This window comes from Anthonomus grandis, chromosome 11, assembly GCF_022605725.1.
Source record: "Anthonomus grandis grandis chromosome 11, icAntGran1.3, whole genome shotgun sequence".
In the NCBI taxonomy this organism is placed as follows: domain Eukaryota; kingdom Metazoa; phylum Arthropoda; class Insecta; order Coleoptera; family Curculionidae; genus Anthonomus; species Anthonomus grandis.
The window spans coordinates 23,319,728-23,340,717 of record NC_065556.1 but is presented as its reverse complement, the minus strand read 5'-3'; the positions used below and the strand labels follow the sequence as shown (position 1 = coordinate 23,340,717).

Genomic DNA, 20,990 nt, shown 5'->3' with positions numbered 1-20,990 from the left:
AACCCGTTCAGAGTGCCTCTTTACAATAGAAGTTCATACGAGGAAACCGCAATATTGGAAATGGGACCAGACAGCATCGATATTGCCAGTATTTTTCAACCGAATAGCTTGTGTCTTTTTTTTTTTGGGAATACATATGAAGAAAAAGGGGCAGGAAATAAGTTTTTTTTTAATAAGAATATTGGGAAAACATATTTTTCAGCAGGTTCTTTTTAATAGGATGGCATGTTTATGGGAAGTAAATTCTTTTATTTATTTAGGCATTACAGTTGTCAAATATTTCATAAAGAAAAGCTATATATAAAAATATAAATAGCTTTAATTGATTGTTTGATTAAAAACTAGAAAGCATTAAATTTTAAGGATAAATGGATACATTATACAGGGTGAAATACAAAGTATAAACATTTTATTTTAATGATGTCTTATATATTGTGAAACTGGTGTAAAATATCTATAAATTTATCAAACACACAGTTACACAAGTTAAAATTATATGTCTATGCAAACATTATATAGGATGAAATATAAAATATCTTAATTATGGTTTTTTTTATATTTGAAAATAATGTAAAATATTAAAAATAGTAAAAATACTATAATACTAACAATGTAAGTATGTAGGTATCTGTAATAATTAATAATCCAACGAAAAAAATTATTTCTTATAAAGGATGTTCAAAAAAATCTAGCACACCATTGAATTTTTTAACTTTTAACCAAATACTTGATTTATTTATTTTATTTTTCGAAAATACTTAATAACAAAAATTAGATTCTCAAATTCAGAAAATCGGTTTTTAAAAAACTTTTATTTTGTACAAATTTTGCGGTAGCAAAGCTATATGAATAGAAGTAAGCAATATTACTATTTTCTGGTATTTATGAAAACGCTTATACCACTTAATAGAATGCGCTTAAGCAAAAGGGCAAATTTTTTAAATGAAATGTAAGGAAAACAATTAAAATAAAATTACAGATATTGTTCATCTAACGAGGATTCTGAAATATCATTTTCATCCAAATATTGCTCTATTTCCTTGCCCCAATAAAGTGACTTTTTATTAAATTTTGAATTATTCCTGAGGTCGGATAATTTTGGGTCAGAAGTAATTAACAACGTTCTTAATTAAATTTAGAATTATTTAATTAAAAATATTGGGATTATCAGGGCGTTCCGTTGAAAGTCGACTTTTTTTACTTTAAAAGGCTATATAGTTCTAAATCTATTTAATTTAGAAAAAAACGATTTTCACTTTGCTATTTTAACTTTGTAAGACCTTTTCATCGACCTACATTTTATTAAATTCAGGTATCAAATTTTTGACAGTTATTTTGGCAAACAAAATAATTAAATATACATCATCGTAAAGGTGTTGAAAAGATAAGATAGGAAACTGAAAACCAGTTTTTTCTATGTTGAATAGATTCAGAACTATAGCCTCTTAAATTTAAAAAATGTCGATTTTCAAGTATTTTCGTTTTAAAAACATTTAAACAAATTATAACGTATGATAAAAAAATTACAAAACAGTTTTTCACAGATTTTTTGTAATCTTTAGATAAAAAGAATAAAAAAAATTGCCGTTTTTTTTTCCATACTATCGCTAATTAAATTTTTATTTATATTTTAAAATTTTGTTTATAGTTGCACTAATAACTAAAAAAAATCACCGTAAAAGAACAAATACTTATAATTAAGAAGGAAATAGGAAAATATTTTAAAACTAAAAGCCTTAATATAAACAAAAATATTTTTCTTTTTTTCGTACTTTTTTCTTGTGGAATATATAAATAAAAAAAATAAAAAATACTTTTATCGTCCTTTATAGGTATTTCCCTAAACATTACGCTATAAAACTTTTAAAAAATCTGTACTGTAAATTTTGAATTTTGTCCATTGTGCAAAACACTGTGCGTCGGTCGGTCTTTTATACAATTTTGATTCATGTGATTGTTAGTATTTAATAGGTAATTCTGGCATTAGCAGTAGTACATAAAAAAATTAGTGATACCTACATGGGTAATATTTGTATAGACTATAATCTAGATGCATAATTATATAAGCAACTCATACACATACACGTATGGTGTATAAATGGGATACAGGACTTATAGTAGCTTACTATTTATTTTTATTTTTTGAATCCTCTTATATAAACTACTACATCGTTTTAGACATTTTATAACATTATATAATTATCTTTTCTGTTTCAAATTTCATATCTTCTTTAAGGTTTTCTGTTAGGTTCTATTATTTTCGTAGAATTTGCGCATTGATATATTGATGTGATTTTTTACTGTAAGAGGGATATTGCAATATTCGCACATTGGTTATGTTGCCTTCTTTATGATAGGTGAATGTGTTAAATGCGTATGATCTATTACTAGTCTATTCCAGATCGTATTTTGTCTTCCCGAAGGGATTGAAGGACTTCTATGTGTTTAAATTTTGGTTTTAATTCATGGAGTTTATTATTATCTTCATACATATCCCATTCTAGTTGGCCAATTCTATCGAATATTGCTGACATATGGTTGTAAAGTTCTATTTTATGTGATTGATAATTAGAGCTGGTAGTAGATCAGCTAGCTTATTGGCCATCTCCTTTCCATTAATTCCTAAGTGACTGGGAACCCATAGGAAGTGAAATATTTTTGATCTTCTAGTTGCCGTACTGGTAAAATTTGCTAATTGCGATTTATTCTTCATGCTTTCAAGAAGCACTTAATGCATTTATAAAAATATTATTTTGGCCCCATTCATGAAGCTGATTTTGATCCATCAATCGTCACTGTATAATATTAAATTTAGATTTTTTCTAAAGAACCCCTTTGTATAGTTTTTCTTCCATCCCATTTATATCCCATAAATATCCGAAAAACGTAAATTTTGTTGTCCTATATACATCAGACCAATAAGTCTCTCGTACGTTTTTATAACTATCCAAAGGACTTCTATATTATCAACTTGGGATGGTCCCATTTGTGACCCATACGGTTCTGAAAGCACCTCCCTGGGACGCTCCAAACATTTCATGAGATGTAACGGGACATCTATCAATCCCTTGGATTTATTCTATATCCCATTTTTCCGTAATACGACCGACTTTTGCTAACTGAAAGGAATGGTTTATTTTGATGGTCTTGTTGACGTCTATTTGCTAATTGTCTAGTACCAGTCAAAATTGTAGATATAGCTCGGCAAAAAATTTTACATTATCCTTCATGGGTATCTGTATATTAGAAATTTGTAGGACATTTATTTTACTGCATATATGGATCATTGAGAATTTCTGTGCTGAAAACTTAAAGCCAGTTTGTCGAGACCATTCTATAAATTATTTAAGAGTATCTCAATGATTCTTTTTAGTTCTGGATATTAAGGATAAGTGGTAAATCAATAGGTCATCTACAAAAAGTCTATATGTTGAAGATAATACATGATATTTAATAAAGTCAATTGACAGAAGGGTTAATTTAGTAGGTACTGACTCTAAGGTATACCATTTTTAACTCGTAGGTGTTTGAGTATTGGCTTTTAAAGCGCTCTTTAGCAAAACGAGGAGAAGTTTAAATTACTGTATTATTTCATATTAATTTCCCAGTTATATCGTATGCTTTTCTTATGTCCAATAAAATTGCCAGTAAGTGGTTTTTCTAAGCAAGGGACCATTGAATATCAACGTCCAATCCACCAAAGTGGTCAATAGTAAATCGATTTCTTCTAAAGTCGTATTGATTTGGTGTAATCCTATTTTTGGATTCTAAAATCTGCGTAAAGCGGATATTTGCATTCTTTCTAAGATCTTGCATAGATGACTTGTTAGTGAAATTGATCTATAGTTGTCTATTAAGTTTCTTGGTTTGCCTGATTTACAAATTGGGATTACAATTGCGAGTCTGGAAATATATTGTTTTGCCATATATGATTATAGAATCTTAACAGGGTGGGAGTGCTTTGGTTATATCTATCATGGGAAAAAAGCATGATGAATAAAAAAAATGCGAGAAAAAATAACTATACAAGTCTCTCTTATTCCCCAATTTTTTTAAAGTCCGACAACACTGTAAAACTTCAAATAATTACACTCGACTGCATTCGATGCACGGGTCTTGGTTATAAATAATATTATGTGGGAATCTCGAACATCTGGTCAAGATTATGTTAATTTTTAAACTGTGGAGCGATACGAGCTGACGATGGCGCGTGGACAGAAGCAACTTGTTTCTTATAATCCCGGTTAAACTTGTTTTATGCCTATTATCACGATCATATTAAGTCTTCTGGTCCTGAAAGTAATTAATGAATGAGAAGCTAAGCACGTGGAAGATTTAATTGATTCTTAATTGGATTTATTTAATAAACAATGAGTCAGTCATTTAAATTGTTTATTACGCTTTTGTTATGGCAGTTTAAGTGATGTTTATGTTGATTGGTGCAACATTCATAATAAAATAGAAAGGTTTGGATTATTGTGCTGCAATATTTAAAGGAATTCGGATGGGTTTAAGCATAACTTTAATGGATGTTGGTGGTAATTTAATTTCAATTATTTTTAAAATGCATATTGCCAGTTGTTTATGGCACTGGGATACTTTTTCTTTCTTTGAATTTGATATTTAGTAAATTTTGAGGAAATGTGTGAAAAATGACCAATTTTGAAATTGTGCGTAATGGTTACAAAAAAATATGAAAATGTATTAAATTCTTTATTTCGAACTCACTGACTTGGTAAAAACCTATGTCTAAATATAATCTAAATCTATTATTAGTAATACCAGATTTAAATGAAAGTGTTATAATTGCATGCAGGAAAATTTTCAAATCAAAACCAAAAACTACTCGGGTCAGTTTGTATATTATTTTCAATATTTGCATTGTGAAACCTTTATGCCGCTACTATCGTAGGATATTCAGCTGAAGCCAAAGCATTTGCAAATTTATTTTGTTGGCAATCGAAGACATGAAACGATAATTTGCAGGCAAATTTGATTCTTTTTATTTACATATAGGTACTACCATCGACTTTTTTAATTCGCATGCAACTTTTCCAACAACCTTTATTAGACGAACTACATAGAATTCATGTGTTTGACATAATGCGCTAAAAAATTGAAATTTTTCCTAAATCAGCGAAATCGAACGTTTTTTTTTGAGAAAAATGATTAAAAATTCATCATTCAGTATTCAATTTAATGCTGTTTTTTTTTTTAAATTTATTTTAAAAAATGTAAAATCACAATGGCAACCTTGCAAACAAAAAAAAAAACCATCTCAATTCTCACCTCCGATCTTTTTTACAGCTGACTCCGATTATCGAGGTTTGTTCTGGCCTTGATACTGATTTCCGATATACGCCCGATGCGACGGTCCGGGACCGATGCGATGGTTCTTTATGGCATTTTAATGACCCTTCGTCCCATGTGTTGTATATTTTTATTTGACAAATACCGCTCGACTTAAAACTGACGTATATATAGGCTCTTAATCAATACCCGATAGGAGTTTAAATACTGGCGATGATATGTAAAAAAACTTAAATATAAAATTAAAGAACACTATGATTGTTGTACGTGTTACTTTGTGAAAGAATTGTTTGTCGATTTGCGCTTTAAAGGCTGTGAAATTATGTATGTTAAGCTTCTCACTTTTTGAAGCCTCTTCTTAGTGAAATTTGTCTGCATGCAACATTCTTCATCCTTGAACTCGATGAATACTACTTATTTAAGAAAGTTTGTTTATATTAAATATAATTTGAAGTTATTCAGTAGTCGAGATAAGAAGCTTGGACACAACACTGAATTCGCGCATTATTCTTGGACAAAAAAGCTACAAATGATACATAAAGTTGCATTTGGGACAGCAAAACACAAAATAATTTGGATCAAAACAGCAAACAATAAATAATAGATAATCCTGGTATTTTATAAACTCACGCCTGATAAACAAATTATAGAACAGTCCTGGATAAAATATTAAAAAAATAGTATGCGTTGACGCATCCAGAACGAACCCATAAGAATATAAACCAACCTGAGATTATTGTATTCCAAAAACGAATGATAGGGAAGTATTGCATTTAACGATGAATGATAAAGTTGGTGAACGATGAAAATAAAAATTCTACAATTAATTTATAGATTTTGTTTTTAAGCGAGCACGTGAGGAATATATGTCGTACTGGATATAATGTACCGAACTATGTAAAGACTACAGTGCAAATAGTCTTTTGGAATATGCAAGGTATCAAAAGTATCCAAGCTCTTTTGGTGAATTGCCACAAAAATTAAACGGCCCTTTTTGGAAGATGTTAAACATATAATGCTGTTTTTTTGCTTTAGTGATAGTTTTTATATTTTTAGAAGAAAACTTAAGAATTTACTTTTGGTGGTAAATGATGTACAGGGTGTCTCAAATTCGAGGGTGACCCTTGGGATCTCGGGAACTGTAAGAGTTACGGGGTCGGTTAAATCGAGGCAAAGTTGCGCAATTTGGAGCTTAATAAAATGACGTTTAAAAAATTTTAAAATTCCGGATACTTCCGGAAAAAAAAATCGAAATTTGTCAAAATCGCTTTTACCTTCTACCGATTTTATTTAAAGAGATATCGGAAAACTAAAAACAGTTCTTCATTGCCACTTTTTATGCTTTACAACATGACGCAAAAAAAAATAATCCGACGTTTCGTTTTTTTTTCGAGTATCATCAACTTTCTTATGGGCGCCATATTGGAATATCTCATTTTTAAAAAGTATTTTTAATTGCCTTTAAAATGAGGTATCGCATTGGCATATTCGATTACTCCTTCTAGTACTTCCCATAAGAACTCCATGAATGCAAGAGAGAAAGATATATCAATGGGATTTCTAAATAAATTGATTTTATGTAAACTGAAGCTATAAAATTATCTGTATTTGATATAGTTGTTTTTAAACCAATTCAAAGAAAATGTATAACCGGCTAATGTCATTTTGTCATGGCCTTATATAAATTTAAAAAAAATCAAAATATAAGATTAGGAAAGAATACATTTTCATTGAATTGGTTAAAAAAAATCTATATCAAATACAGAGCATCTCATAGCTTCAGTTTATATAAAATCAATTTATTTGGAAATCCCATTAATATATCTTTCTCTCTTGCACTTATGGAGTGCAAGAAAGAAAGATATATAAGTGCCATACCTCATTTTAAAGGCAATTAAATATACTTTTAATCGACCCTGTAACTTTTACGGTTTCCGAGATTCCAATGGTCACCCTTGAATTTGGGACACCCTGTACATGGAAATAAAATCGTATAATGTCATTAAAATATTTGATATTTTATAAATTTCATCTCTTAGTCAAGTCTTGTTATTGTTAAGTGTATTTTGTCGCTATTTTAGAAGACTAGTCTTCGCCTTCGTAAGTAATAATGGTATTATTCTATTATTACCTGAATAAAGACATGTTGAATTGAATGTGGGATCCATATATATGCGGATTTTCTACTGCAGAATTGTTGTGAAAATTTTGCACTCCATCTCAATGTGGCCACGACTGTACACAAAATTAATTTTTTAAAAGGATAATCTTTGGGTTGTAACTCTTGTACCTGTTTACAATGATCACACTGTTTTTGTCATATTGTCTTCCACACTTTACTATGAAAAACTTCAAATTAAGCTGCTATGGTTCTAATACGCATTGTTGGGTTGCCTTCGACCATTTTTAAAATGTCTTCCTTAATTCGTAATATTACAGGTTGAGCAGGTCTTTCTCCCTCGTTGTTCTTTTAAATACCCTATATTAGGAAGTCTAATAACTTAATTTACAAACATATGTGGGATCGAATGATTTCTTAAAGAAAACCTTTCCGCATAGAACCTGCATGCTGCGGCTGCATTTTGTTGGTCCATAGATAACTGTTATGTCCACTAGTTCATTGTTTTCGTAAAAATGGGCCATTTTTCTGCATAAAATAATGTGATAAATAAAAAACGCACTTAAAACGAGTTGCACTGAAAACTAAACAACACAGATTTTAATAACCAGTAAGCGCGGTAAAAAATGATATAAATTTACACATCATTGGTCGAGAATATAAAAAAATGAATTTATAAACATTCCTATTTTCTCACATTTTTATTAGTTTACTATCTCTTTTATAATGCACTTTTTATAGAAACACCTTATATATGAAACATGATGGTTTTATTTAAACCCCGGATTTTGATTATACTGAAAAAAATATGACGACAAAAATGATCGAAAATGACCGCTCCAATAATAACCATCTTTAGACTTGCGTTATTGAAGGTTCTCTCCTAATCGGAAAAAATATGTAAATTAATGAGAATCTAATTAGATAATCAGATGAGATAGTATTAATGACGTTAACAGGTTGATGGCATCTCTTATTAATATCAAAGATGCAATTACCGCCCATAACAAGATGTAACAATTAAACCAGTTACGGAATGTCTAATTAGCCATAATTAGACATTACAGTGTATGTGTATATTGTCTCTTCATATTGTTATTGTGTATTATGCATGCGTTCCTAAGGTCAAGTACACCCTGCTAGTGGCACCTATCATCATGTATTGTGCAAATTTTATCCCCATCCACACTGGTGGGAATCATTTCTCTTGATTCCCTTGTGGCCGGTGGGGTATTTTAGGCCGGCCTTTCATTGAAAAAAGCTATTATTTACCCAGTTTATCTAAATTAAGATTTAATCTTTCACAGTGACATAAAAACGGTGGCCATTTTGGACGTCCCACTCTCGGGCTTTTATCGTCGTTCCTCCATTGTTTCGCAATTTAGTCCAAAGCCAACGGGGCGGCATCCACGCCACTAGATATACCACTACATGCACTGATAGCTCAGTATAAAAGATATATACGTTGTACGTTATTAAAACTGCCAGTTTTTTTTTCATCCCTCGATGGTAGGAATCATATATTAGCGGCCGGATTTATGACAACGTGGACAATGGGTTAACAACATATTCAGAAGAAAAATTATCGAAATTTTTATCATGAAATGAATCATTTATAAAAATGAATTGTTGGAAATGGGGCTAAACGGAACAAAAAAGCCTTTTTATTTAAATGTCGACGGTTCGACTCTTATAAAGTCATTAAATTCTGGTTTTAGTTGAAACCTTTTATTTTTTTTCTTAAATAAGCATCCTAATAATTCTTTTCAAAAAAATAGACTCATGTTGTTTTCTGATGATTTTTGCAATACTTAACGATATATATTCCATGTTGCCTTATTCTATAGTTTTATTAATTTTATGAATAATTTTTAGTCAAGTGTAGGGCATCACAAGACCAAGAAAAGAGGTTTTTCGCGTTAAAAAAGGTTCTCCTTTTCACATTTGTCCAAAAATGCTCCTGAAAGATTTAAATACCGTAATTTAAGAAGACTCGTCTAAATTTGTGGGCATTATCATTGAGGTAAGCATTTATCCTAAAATGTGCAGGTGAGCTTAGTAAATGGCAAATTAGGCCCTAGTACCTAGAAATTTTTTAGATACTTTTTCACAAGTCCTTTTATTATGCTGTACTACATTCTCTCTGGCTCCTGCACAATTCAAAGGGCATTGATCTGTCAAAAACACACCACGGTTACAAGATTCTGTATAGAGCTATGTCGAGAAATCTTTAGAAAGCAAGAAGATCCTACTATCATAAATATGTAAGTCCTCCAGTGTTTAGCTGAAATTTAAAAAAACATACCCAAGCTTTGTAGATATGTTTGGAGATATTAATCATTAAAGGACTTGAAATGCAGATAAATTTTATATTCCTTTTATTGAATATAATATACTCCTCCATATTGTTTTGATTTCTTGCGAATAAACATTAAATACTAGCGGCAAAAGTATACATCCTTGTATTATTATTACTTCTGAGAGAAATCTATTTTGATATTAGCTGTCTGATTGTAATATAAATTATATATTATTTTTATATCAATTGAAATGACAGTTGACTTTGACAAATGACGTTTAGTGATTGATATAAGATTTTACAGCCGTCATACCGATGTACGGAGAGCGAGAAGATTTAATTGAATTTATAATCGTCTGAGGGAAACTCAGACCAAAAAAAGTCTATATATGGCACGAAAATTTTTTAAAGAATTTCGATTAAATGACGTGGGGAGATGACACTTATACCGTGAGAGATCATGTTTAATAAAATTATAGCGGTGACATGTGACGGTGACTTTTGTCACCATCAACAAGCAAGAACTTAAAGGGGTTAAGATATGGAGTTTTATCAATGATCGTTGAATTTTTATCCTAAATCTATTAAATAAATGGCAGATTAGTTTTGGAAAAATTTAGCCAAATGACAGTATTAGGGTCAAATATATGTCAAAATAATGATACTTAACATTTTGATTATTATCAACGCTAGTACTTCAACGAGATTAAAATTTGCAGTTTCCTCAATGATCGTTAAGTTTTTAGACTAGATCTGGTTAATAAATAAAATATTAATTCTGAATTTAAAAAACAGTTGACGATACTACATTGACATTGATGATACTTGACAGATGTCGAGATTTAGCCGTAACAGATGACGTTGACAGCTGCCATCATCGACATTAGAACTTCAACGAGACTTCTTCTGAGAGTACTTCTAATTCACTTTTATATTAGCGGTCTGATTGTAATATAAATTGTTTATTATTCTAACATCTTTTATGAGATCAAAATATGGAGTTTTCCTTAAAGAATAATTTAATAAATGAAAACAGATGAGATTCAGTCAACTTTGACAATGTATAACATTGACATTGATAACCCTAGACAGACGACGAGATTTAGCAGTGACGTCTGTCACCATCAACGTTAGAACTTCAACGAGACTTCTTCTGAGATTACTTCGTATTCATTTTTATATTAGCCGTGTGATTGTAATATAGCATCTTTCTTGTCAATAGTTTTAAGCAACTTTATCAAATGTCTTATTGTAGTCAAGACATAAATTGATTGATTAATGTCCATGCATCTTTGAGTGATGCATCTTTGAGTGATTTGAATGTTTTGTCCTAATTTTCTAAAAAATCTCTGATGTATTATTTTAAGGAATATTTTAAGACCGTGACTCATTAGACTGATAGTGGTCGCTATATTCTTTTGCGTTAACCTTTTTAGATAATGTAATTAAAGTCGATTTTAGTAATTCGCAGGGAACGACTCCCGTGTTGTATGTTGTGTTAAATAGTCCCACCAATATGCCTATTTGATCTTTTGTGATAATTTTAATCATTTCTGTTGGAATTTCGTTGGATTCTGGAGATTTGATAGATTTTGCTAATTTTACTGCATGCAATACCACTTCTTTTGTTATTGTTGGGCCTAACTATATCAGTCAATAAACATGTATGTGTAGATGCATAAAGTCTATGTTTTTATACGATCTTCTTTAGGAAAGCTTCTCTTAAGCAAAATCCAAGATTAAACTTTGACAAACGGTAACTTTCCAAGCCGAAAATCTCATTTTCTTCGACATTTTCTTTGTAATGTCATGTATCTGTTAAGACTTTTCAATTATATACACACACCTAGTTCCAAGACTTTTAAAATAAAACATACTGCTTGTCCACACTGCACATTAGCTACAATGGGCCCTCAAGTTTTATCATCAATAAAATTCATACTAAGAAAAGTTAACATTTCGTTCAACTTCCACATACGACTTTCGAAGAAAAAAAAAACTTTATTTGTCCTAACTTTTGGCAACCTCTTAAACAAAATTCAAGATTAAACTTCGCAGTCACTACGAACTAATCAAAAGAAACTTTAAAATAAAATTAAAGGTGGCCCAGGAAACTTCCGGGCGCCCGTCTCGAGAAAATGACTTCTCCTTACTGGTACTTAGAAACCTAAAATTTATCTCCAAACATTTATTGACATAATGAAAAGTCATTATCTAAAACGTTATTGTTTTCTCTTCCAATTACCCAGAGGCATTACTTGTGTGATTGATATTTATGAGCGAGTTTGGGAGGGTGAATTTAACTTTGGAAACTGCTTTTGCTTTCGGCTTCCGATCGATTTTCGCATTATTGGAGATTAAGAAGACCGTGAGATAATACACACTAATTTCCGGTTATTTAAGGCACCATAATTTTAATTACCATTACCTATTGCTCTATGTACCAAATTAGGATGTGGAATAGCATTAACATAGAAAAATATGCTTTTTTTGTGCAATTTGGTTACATCGATTGATAGTATTGCAAAATCAACAACAATTGTAAGAGAACCCCTCGGCTTAACCAACATCAGTAGCAGCCCGGCACTGCAGCCGCTTTTCCACACAAAACGAAAATAAATTGCCGAAGTAAAAAGACCGAACGTCGCATTTTCACACTGTGTGTAGGGAAAAGTGGCTTTATGTGTTCAGTGGCATTTCTATTTCCATTCCAAACGAACAGAAAGGATGCCTCGTTATTTGGGAAATGGAAAATTTAAATAGTTTTGGAACGGCGTGCATGATACTCGCTTTCCCGCTCGCTTTACCGTGCGAAATGGTATTTTTCCTAAAGGTTAAGAATATGTGAATGTGGACTTAAAACAACTGACAATCGCCGTGGTTTTTTTTATATGAAAAAGTGAAAGCGAAAGCGGATACTGAATTCCAATTAAAGGGTGCAGGAGAAAATCTAGGATTTCTATTTTTACTCACATTTTGAGGAACTATAGCAGTTTAATCAAACTTTTATAGAAAACATTGAAGGGATTTATGTTAGATTTGGTACCATTTTTTTAAATTTTGATAGCTTAATTGGATTTTCAGTGTCTAAACCTAATTACGATAAACACTCCATTTAACAAGATATTTGTGCAAAATTCTTATGGATTTAAAAAATACATGTTGATCCTTGGAGGTTCTTTGGGCATATTAAGAAGTTTTTGACATTTTTGAAAATCTCTCTGATGATTGAATGAAAGAATAAAGCTGGTAACATTGACTTGATTTATACTGTATTTTATACTGATGCTATAAACTATTGATGATTCTGAGACAGATCTATGAACATATAAAAGATACAACTGTAGCAAAGGAAGTAAGGGATAAGTTGAATTACGCACGTAAAATTCGTTTCTTGAGAAATGTACAATCATTAAGACTTGATGTCTGTGAATCAATGATGCATTATGTCAACCTGCTAAAAATACTTCAGCCTAATTAAGAGTGAGTTGGTAGTTTAATGCTTGCTGGATTAACTGATAAGTAAGAACCAATGGTTATCACTATTGAGTATGCAAGCATTGACATAGCTGCAGCTTCCATAAAGTCAATGTTGCAAAGAACATGCACCTAGATGGCGTTAATAATTCACCAGAAAGACCAGTAGGCAAAAGTTTTGGCAGAAGAAGAGGTGGCGTTAGTGGTACCATGAAGACAGTTAATAATAAGAGTTTTCCATATTCAAATGTTGGACCATTTTATGAACAAGTGTCCAGAATATAAGAGAGAAAATGAGAATTCGTCCCATGCCTTCACTACGGTTTTCCTGATGGGAAATTTTAACAACTTATATTGGTATATTGTCTTTGATTGCACTAAGCATCTTACATCAAGGAATGATTGGCTTAAGAATTGCAACAGAGAATTACCAGTTAAGGAGATAACAGCGGTATATAACACCAAGTTTTCTGTAGAATATTTATGTGAGATCACAGTGAAATTTAATGAGATTTTCTATAGGAGGATCCCAGCCATTTTGCACAGGATTTCGCAATACATGTTCCATCCAAATGTTCAAGTTCCGTGTACCTTTTTACAGGATACACTATACTGGAAATTTATTAATTCCTCAAACACTAAAACTAAGCAATGATCTACATACCCTTGAATTCTTAAACTTTTCTAGGAACTTTATCTGTTCTTCATTTCTACACTAAGTTGATTATCAATAAATCTTTGTATCCATTTTTTTGTTTAATTTTTGTTACTTGCGCTTGTATTGTATGACCCGGTAATAAATAAATAATTAAGTTTGAGTATAAAAATTCAACGATTTTCTACGCTACTGGAAACTTATAATATACCATAATCATGAAATGCTAGCTAGTCTTGTTGTTATTTAAAGAAACCTAATTTATATGTATATTTAAAAAATAAATTATATTTAGCTGTGAAAATATAATGAATGAATCTCGACGCCACTGGAAATCAATCAAAGTACGAATCATATGCCACAGGCGAATAAAATGTAACGTTTCCAAGCAAAAAATCTTCATTTCAATGTAATCATTTAATTTCATTAAACAAATTCTCTTCCATTAAAGAAATACTTATTTTTCATTATAATTTAATTTTAATAATGTAAAGGAAAAATCTCTACCTCTACGTCACTGAGAACCAAATTAAACTGATAAAAATAGTCGTATAATTAATTATCTGCAATGTTGCCAAACAGTAAGCCTTATTCTAATAGTTTATATAGTATATGACTGCTTGGCAGCCTTGCACATGAGAGCTACAATGCTTCATTTAATTTGATTACCAGTGCCGTAGAGTTTCACTTGTCACATTTCTTATAAAATCCAAAATATATTTTTATTTGAAAAACTTTCGGTAAGTACAAATCATTCCTTCAATTCGAGTGGCCACTACCGTGGAGTAGGTATAGATTGAGTTTTTCTAATACGTAGACAAATCGATGTCGAAACACTCGAAACATGCCTGCATTGCAGCGGACCCAAAAGTTATTCTGAAGTATCTTTTCAGAAAATACCTGAAGTTTCGGATTCAAGAATTTAGTACACATAATGTCACATACGGGGAAACTTTCTTATTTATTGCTGTAGATGGAGCAGTAAACTTGGCCTTTCACAAAGTTTCGTTTTATTGGACTTTTTAACGAAATCAATTTATATTATAAGACTCGTAATATAAAGTTAATAAAAACGTTAGTTTACTTGTTTCTTCGTCGGCTACTATTTTATTCATTAGGTCGTGCTTAAAGTTTCCAGTCGTTTATGGTTAAATCGTTAAATATGTAAGTTACATCCTTTGTATAGATGTTGAGTTTTTAATAATATATTAACTTTTTAGCATGAAATTTTAATAAATGTATAAAATTGCTATAAGGGAGACATTTTAATATCGGCCTGTTGTATATTTTAGTTCTATATGAGTCTCTTTGGGCTGAATAGCCCCTCCAAAATCTTGTGCTCGATGACGAATTGACGTGATCACTAACCAAAACAGTACTTCCAATTTTTTTGATTATTCTTCTCATAGTAGATGAATTGGAACCATTGGAACCATTTTACAGCCAGTTTACTTTTACGATTTTAATAATTAATTTTGACAATTAAGTCACGTTGTTTTACCGTGCAATGCTTCATGTTTACTAACTCCCATCTGTCAACTTTTGATCTGTCACGTCATAATGTTGTGGCATTATGACTGTTACATATGGCGCGCAATTAAAATTTTGCGTTCTTTTTGAAATACCACTTTATCATGAATCCTTCAGGAAACAAAGCAGCGAAAGAAATTTTCTTTGGCTAATTCTACTAGGTCAGGTATATATAAATTATCAACCAATATCCAATATCCATTTAGAAATGTTGACTTAATTTTTCATATTTTTTAAATTATTTAAAGTCATTTCTTATATATAGCTCTATATTTTCGACTAAAGCATTTGAAGTATTTTCGAGTTCCTTACAGGAATTTTAAACCATTTCCCACCAATGAACATGATTTACGCACATGAAATCATTATCATTTGCAACATCATTCTCATTAACGTTGTAAATCAAATTGTACTTAAAGAACAATTCATTCTAGGAATTTGAAGTGCATTTTTATGTTTTTTGAGTCCTTCATTTAATTTTTAGATATTCCAGGAATTTAAAGCTTTTTGTTAAGTGACAATGTTTGCCGATAATACAAGACTAATGGTGTCAGCAGAAGGATGATTTATTAGATATGCTAAACCGTAATAAGGGAAATCTATTACTGGTCTCAATGCAATTTGATTTGTATCAACAGGTCTTATTCCCTTGTCTTGCATTTATACAAGCAATTAAAAAAGAGTCAAATTCTTAACGGGGATTTCTCTATGAATTGAACTGATTCAGTAGCAGATTGCTACTGTATAGAATCAGCTTGCACCATATCATATGGGATGAGTGCCTGCTTGAATCTGCTTCTAAATGATATTATATCAACATTTGTAAATAAATTAAGGTCGGAACTATTATTTAGTTCCAGTATTAGATATTAAATTAAGGACTGGAGAGTATCAGCTGAACCATCCCTGTCAGACCGCATGATTATTAATTAGCTTAGTTTAAGCTAAATAGCATTAAATACAATCAACTCTTGAGGAGTGTCCCAAGAAAAACAGACCGTATGGTGTTCGGTCTGTTTTTCTCCAGTCTGGAAAATAACTTAAACTATCTGAACTAAAATCGGAAATGGCAGCATCTAGACATTGAACAGGACTCACAAGCTGTCACACGTGCAATAAATGATATCTGAAAAATTACCTGCCCAATGATTCGTGAAAGACCCGTCAATAGACGCACTATTGTGGAATACACGCCAGGCAAAACTGCGTCAACTTTTCAATAGAACGAAAACAGACGGCAACTTACAGGTATACATAGTATCAGTGGTGCTTTTTACTATTTTTTATCTGAAAATAATGCCACAAACTTACAAAGAACAGTTATAACGCTATAAATCGTTCAGGAAACACATAATGAAGTTTTACTAATGTTTGAATAATCTGAGCCTTAAGAAGAAACTTGTTTCAATACAAACATTATTTCATTAAAATTTCAATTCAGAGTTAAAATGATATTATTATAAAATGTCAGTACCTCCAATATATGGCAACAGCGCTGCTTCAATCATTCACGAACAACGACAAACACTCCCGAAAACCATTCAGATGCTCGAACTCCCATTTCAACCGTTGTTGCCAAATGTTATGTGACTTCCAGAAGTGTACACCCATGAATCTCGTTTCAAATTGGAAAAAGCTGACTGTTGCCATGCAATAAATTTATTTCGCAAAAAAGACACTCGTGTTAAAGCCCAGCGGGCGAATGTTCGACACGTGTCGAAACCGAGATTTAAACTATCGCCATTTACAAGGCTGTCAACCGCTCCTAGAAAGAGGGTTATAGCGCCATATACTGGCAATAGCAGAACGAAGGGCATCAGGCATCAGGGGCAGGAGCAGGAAGAAGATGCGTCGTTTGCAGACTTGAATACGTTAAGCCGCGTGATTGATGATGAAACTCCCGTCTATTCCGCACTTCTCTAATGTTCCCGAGGGAGATGCGACCTCCGGGATGTTTTATTTATATAAATTCGCGTTTTGGTAAATGCATTGAGATTTTTCATTTTTTGTTTTATTAATTAGGCTCCTTAAATATTTGTTACAATTTAGAATTTTAAGATACTGGCAATATAGATGATAAATATATTAAAAAAAATATATAAATATATAGCGTATAATCGTGTCCCATTAATAAAGTTCTGGAAAATAAGAGAAGTCCACCGATGTACACTAATGTTGTAAGGGAGTTATATGAAGATGTGACTAGTTCAATAAAGATTTGACAAAGAGTGACAGTTATCTTCTAAGGATGACTGCTGCATTGCACCTACACTCTTAAGACTTATTTAGAGCAGGTTTTGGAAATCTGGAAAAAAATTGAATCAATGGATATTTCAATTGGAGATTATAAACTGTACAGCTTGCATTTTGTGAATAACCAAGTAATACTTGCAGAAGATTAGGTTGATATCCACTACATATTACGGAAAATAGACAAAGAATACATCAAATGGGGCTTATAAATTAACCTCAAAATACGTATGTAGAGGTGGGAGGTGAAGAAAGGTATTCAGATTTACGAGACACACAAATCGAAAATACTAATAGCTTTAAATATCTCGGTGTACAAAAGCTTTAGAAATGATGATCGGAACACAAGGGAAATAGCAATTAAAATTTCACAAGATAATTTTTATGTTTTTATTTATTTAATATATTTTAATTTAATAACAACACGTTAACTAAATAATATAATTTGGAATAACTACATCAATTGGAACACAAAAACTTGAATATACAAAAGTGTCATAGAAAGTATTGCTACCAACTATTCACTTCTGCTCTTTGTAATTTGCTAGGTAGACCAAGAAAACTAGTAAGAGAAAAAAAGAACTCTGCAATGGAAGATATAGCTCAACGACCATATGACTGGATAGATCAACAAATGACTTAAACAGGCCAAATTTCAAGATGTACACGACTTAACATCCAAAGAATTTATTTGAATTGTAACCAATAATATTTTTCCCAATACAATCAGATCTAAGTTCTGGGTCACGATGTGAACAGAGAAAATGAAAGATATTAACAATTAATTTTAGTATAATAAATATATTAAACTGAATGTTTATGCAGCCAACCACTTTAGGTTGATTCTTAAGTCTATTAAAATCTAATGCCTTGATAAACTTTGTCTCCAAAAGGTCTCCACAACATTTTTACTACATAGATTAAATCTGACAATTTCCCCAGTACATAATTTTGAGTCTCTACCATATTTAAATTATACAAACTAGCATTGACCTTTTCGTGTAATTCTTGTAGTCCAGAATTGATCTGCCTGCTGGATATATTAATGTTTCATCTGCAGGCTTTGATAATGTTTTCAGGCTCTGCAGGTAAATAAGATGATTTACACAAAGTTCCAAAGCAAAAAAATCCCTGTCAATCAACTTTTTCCTTTCTATGATCATTGTGAAGCAACCAATGCATTTCAATAGCAAAATTTGCTACTGATTAGTTGCAAAACATATATTTATATCTTTTCTGTGTAATTATGGATATTTTAAGTTATATTAATAGCACATATTATGCAAAATGGATTTAATTTATTTATTATCAGTTGAAGTGATTAGCTTTACAGTTTAAAAAAATTTCTTTGGAGTTCTAGTCGTCTTCTTATCCTATTTAATTAACTGATTTAACCCGAGTTTATCTAAGAATTCTAGGAAATTTTTAAAGAATTACCATACAAATTCTTAAAAAGAACGTTTTACCAACTTTTCTGCGTTACCAAAAGAGAACAAATTGGGGTTCAGTAGCTTCAAGCTGATGACAGACAAGAAGCTTACAACTGGATGATCTTGTAGCTAAATGATGGGTAAGATATTGAAGAGTAAGCTAACTGAAGGCGATTCTATAAAGTTTAGTCTAACAAATATCCTTCGATCTCTCCTACAACTTATCTGGCTGATTGCTTTGAGTAAATTTTTAAGTTTTCAGTTCAATTCAAAGTATGTAGACGATTACAACAAGATTTTTCATCAATTAACTTCTTCTCAATAGTAATTATACATGAGCCTATTGCACGTGATTCTGTAAAGATTAAATCTAAGAAATGTTCTGTTACAGATTCTTGAATATCTTCCAGAACTTTTACGACTGAATGCTTTGGTTCGTGAATTGACGATCTGATTCCAAGATTCTCATGTATACAAGATCTGTGAAATGATTAACCGTTAATACTAATGACGGCTGACAACTGACAATTATTAATTTTATTGTTTGACGTTCGCCTGCTTCTTGACTTTTCATATATGACAGTTCTTTATGAAGAAAGATTAAGATAGCTTTAAAGTATACTAGCGCTCATAGACGGTATGTGTCAAAACATAAATGCCATGACGAGATCTGTAAAAAGATTGACAGTTGGCATTAGTGACGTTTGGTAATTGACAATTTATATTCTTTGAGAGTCACTTTAGATTGTTTGCTGCATATTTATGGCCGTCGACTGTTGACTCCTCTTAAGATGATAAAGAATTTGTTATAGGCCTAGAATTCATGCATCGATAACAGTAAGGATGATTAAATCTGGTTAAGGACATACCAAAGGAAAAAGAAAGTTAACTGGGAACAATATAGAGCAGAAAAATATGGCAAAAGATCACCAAGATTGACAACTAAGAATGAGGCCAATGAACAGAAACACGTATCACGAATTTATTTTTAACGCTGCTTTCTATTGTTACAACATTCTGTTAAAAAAACCTATAGAAAAGAAAATAATAATTTAAGATAATTTATAATATTACGTTATTTGCTCAATTACGTCTGCAAATAAAAGATCAAGGGAACAACGAAACAACACAAAGGATAGTGAACCCCAAAGGGGGGCGAGATACCTTAAAAATATAGCGAAAATTTTAAATTACCGTTCATGTACAGAGGCCATTACTTGGCTTTCAGTTATTCAGGTTAAAAAGTGGCACTTTCTGCTTTCAGAAAGCTGAAATTTCAGCGATAAAATTCGTGACAAAATGGTTTGCCGTTTGGATTTTACACGCTTTGTGTTAAACATTTGATCGTTTGCCGATGATAAACTTGAAATTCTTCAGTAAATTGTACGGTGGGAAATTCGCCTTTTAATTTAAAAATAAAAATTCAATGGGAATTAGTTGATGGTTAATTTGTTTTGTCATTGAAACGTTGTTGCGTAACGAGAACCGTTCGTGGGAAGAGCATTGGGAAATGCGCACTTTAATGCATATTATATTATTTGTATTTTGTTATTAATTCTATTTTTTTTATTGCAGGTAAACTCAAGGTTTAGCAGTACTGTATTTGAAGTTGACATGTACGTATAACTTATCACTTTTAAACGCTAAATTATGTTACATTTCTTGACCTTTATAGTCCTAATTTAAATAATTTAACTCAGGTGTTAATATTGAACAATTGATTTTATAAAATTGCCCTAGATTTCATGACACTTATATAAATTATTAAATTGCCGTTTTATTAAGACGTCTTATTCGGAGAGTTTCATTTAAAAAGCTTAAATTAAGCTTCAATGTCTCGCTCGGTGTCAATATAAATTAATTGGGATAATTCGAGACTTAAAGCTTTATTTTATTCATGCTCCTTTGAGAAATAAACAG

General features: G+C 31.3%; 1 protein-coding gene and 1 long non-coding RNA gene across 5 annotated transcripts in view; both read left to right on the top strand.

The window, feature by feature from the left end:
• The window catches only part of LOC126742520 (RNA-binding protein Musashi homolog Rbp6), a 660,776-nt gene that overhangs the window by 47,699 nt on the left and 592,087 nt on the right, over positions 1-20,990 (top strand). The gene's annotated exons all lie outside the window — the stretch shown is intronic.
• LOC126742523 (uncharacterized) overlaps positions 1-20,990 on the top strand; it is a 102,253-nt gene that overhangs the window by 41,432 nt on the left and 39,831 nt on the right. For both annotated transcript variants that reach the window (XR_007662588.1, XR_007662587.1), the window contains exon 3: positions 20,646-20,686. This is a non-coding gene — a long non-coding RNA (uncharacterized LOC126742523). The remainder of the gene's footprint in view (positions 1-20,645; positions 20,687-20,990) is intronic.